The 2892-nt window shown below is 41.7% G+C and overlaps 1 pseudogene; it reads left to right on the top strand.

Annotated features, from left to right (window-relative positions):
• The first annotated feature begins 250 nt into the window (after positions 1-250).
• On the top strand, positions 251-979 carry LOC150004322 (small ribosomal subunit protein uS7 pseudogene; annotated as a pseudogene).
• The last annotated feature ends 1913 nt before the right edge of the window (positions 980-2892 follow it).

The following is a 2892-nucleotide window of genomic DNA, read 5'->3' as shown; positions in this document are numbered from 1 at the left end:
GTCAAGTCCATTTCCTGGTATGACAATGAATTTGGCTACAACAACAGGGTGGTGGACTTTATGGTCCACATGGCCTCCAGGGAGTAAGAGTCCCTTGACTACCAGCCCCAGCAAGAGGAACAGAGGCCTTCAGCTGCTGAGGAGTCCTTGCCTTAAATCAATCTCCCAACACAGATCCCCTGAAGAAGGGCATTAGGCTTAGGGAGCTCTACCTTGACATGTACTATTAATAAAGTTCACTGTGCTCTTCCTGTCTGTGTCAGCGGAGCACGTGGTCCACGCGGAGCGAGAGAAACGGCCCGACAGCGCGCTCAGGATGACCGAATGGGATCCAGCTGCACCTGCAGTAGCAGAGACCCCCGACATCAAGCTCTTCGGGAAGTGAAGCACCGATGATGTGCAGATCAATGACATTTCCTTGCAGGACTACATCGCGGTGAAGGAGAAGTATGCCAAGTACCTGCCGCACAGTGCAGGGCGCTACGCGGCCAAGCGCTTCCGCAAGGCCCAGTGCCCCATCGTGGAGCGCCTGACCAACTCCATGATGATGCACGGCCGCAACAATGGCAAGAAGCTCATGACCGTGCGCATCGTCAAGCATGCCTTCGAGATCATCCACCTGCTCACCGGCGAGAATCCCCTGCAGGTCCTGGTGAACGCCATCATCAACAGTGGCCCCCGGGAGGACTCGACCCGGATTGGACGCGCAGGAACAGTGAGGCGACAGGCTGTGGATGTGTCCCCTCTGCGCCGAGTGAATCAGGCCATCTGGCTGCTGTGCACAGGTGCCCGTGAGGCTGCCTTCCGGAACATCAAGACCATTGCCGAGTGCCTGGCAGATGAGCTCATCAACGCGGCCAAGGGCTCCTCCAACTCCTACGCTATCAAGAAGAAAGATGAGCTGGAGCGTGTGGCCAAGTCCAACTGCTGATCACTGGCTGCGGCCCCAATAAACCTTTCTGCCTCTTGGGCAGCGCCACCCAAAAAAAAAAAAAAAAAAAAAAAAAAATAAAGTTCACTGTACCCAGCCAAAAACAAAAACAAAAACAGAAAAATACCTTATGCAAATGATTTCATGTAATCCTTAAATCCTATGAACAGAACAATTATTATTCTCACCCTTGTTTTAAGATAAAAGGAGAGGTAACTTACTCAAAGTAAAGTTTGAAGTTTGTTAAATATAAACTAGGATGAGGTTCACAGCCTTTAACAGTAGCTATGGCAAGAACACCAAACAATCAGAATGGACATCAACCATAGACCTGCAGCAGGGTCCAGGAGGCCAGTAAATTCCCTTCAGTTGCTGGATTATGGCTGATCCAGGGGTTGTCTGGGAGGAATAAGATAGAATGAGAATTTAGATAAATATCAGTTTTGAACATAAAACAATACATTTGCAAGAGCCTGATAAGTAAAGTATTAGAGAATTCAAGTCAGCAGATGCCTTACACTGTGCCCTCAGGCAGAACAAGAATGATGAAAGTGTGATCTCTCATCTCAAGGATCTCGGAACTGGGAGACATGATATTTGGTATTAGTTCTGATTTCAGGAGCTGGGTAGCCTTGTGAAAGTCATTAGCTTCTAGGAGCTTCTTGGAAAATGTATTAATTTTCTAATCAGTAAAACTAAGGGGAGGCAGTAGGGTGATTGATTTTTATAGAGGCTAAAATTATTAATGACTACTTGTAAAAAATGCACAACTTCCTTCATATACATGTCATATTGCACTTAGCTAACATTTTATTTTTTAGTGGGGCTGAGATAGTCTGAATTTGAAACTCTATAAGACAGTAAAATTGATTCAAATTGTTAAATAATTTAGATCAAGTAAACCCTTTACATAACTATGTAATTATGTGAATTGCTGTTATTGATGTTGGAATGTAACTATTTACCCAAAGAAAGCTAAAGGTATTCTCTAATTAAAATCTTTTAAATTCATGCTGATATTTGTACATTTGAGGTGACGTAATTATGTTCAAAGGAATTATTGGTGCTTCAGGGAACATGTGACTCTAAAAAATAACAGTGTTGCTGTAATTATTTTTAATGTTTATTTAATGATATAATGGACTATAAAATGTTAGTGTTCAGATGCAACAGGTTTTAATGACGTGATTATTGAAAACAGTAAACTGTGTTATCATTAGAAAAATCTTCTGTGACTGTATAATCTATTTTTTGTTGTATTTTGCTAAAGCAATATTTTTTTCACGTTGGATGATAACTATCATGATGTATTGCTTTTCTAAATGGTCATCATTTATGTAAATATGCTGGGATAGGACTTTTCAAGGTTTACACTTATTCATACTTGGAATGCAAACACTCAGGTATTTATCCATCCTCATTGGCAACACATACTCATGAACATTGTCAGCAGCTGACATTGTGGTAGGTAGAATAACAGAAACCAGGGAGGTGGATAAATAGAAGTGAAAGATCAATGTGACATTTCATCTCCCAGGACCAATTACTTTCCTTCCTATAGCTTTGAGAGAGCATGCGCCTCCACACATCTAGATTTCTTTTTAAAAATATTATTACTCTAAGGCCTGAGTGAACTATATTCAATGAAAGTGTCCATGAAATAACTACACTTGCTTCAACTACTGAACAAGACTGTTTTGTCCAAATCATCAAAACATTTGAAACTGGATATTTGCATCTTCAGAATAAGGAGACTAAAGAAGTTCTCATTTTATTGGATATGAGTACATCCACGGAGGGGGACACTTAGTTTTGCTTGTTACAGGACCATTCATGGTATAATGCTGCATTTAGCAAAGTTGGAGAAGGTCTATGATCCAAAGGCAGGTGGATCTGTGTTCAGATCATGACTCTGAAACTTATTAGCTGTGACTGTAATCAAGATACTTATCCTTAGAGCA

The sequence above is a fragment of the Furipterus horrens genome, unplaced genomic scaffold (genome assembly GCF_987537825.1).
Source record: "Furipterus horrens unplaced genomic scaffold, mFurHor1.1.pri manual_scaffold_7, whole genome shotgun sequence".
NCBI classification, from domain to species: Eukaryota; Metazoa; Chordata; class Mammalia; order Chiroptera; family Furipteridae; genus Furipterus; species Furipterus horrens.
Note: the sequence above shows the minus strand (reverse complement) of the source record. Positions and strands in the feature narration are given on the sequence as shown.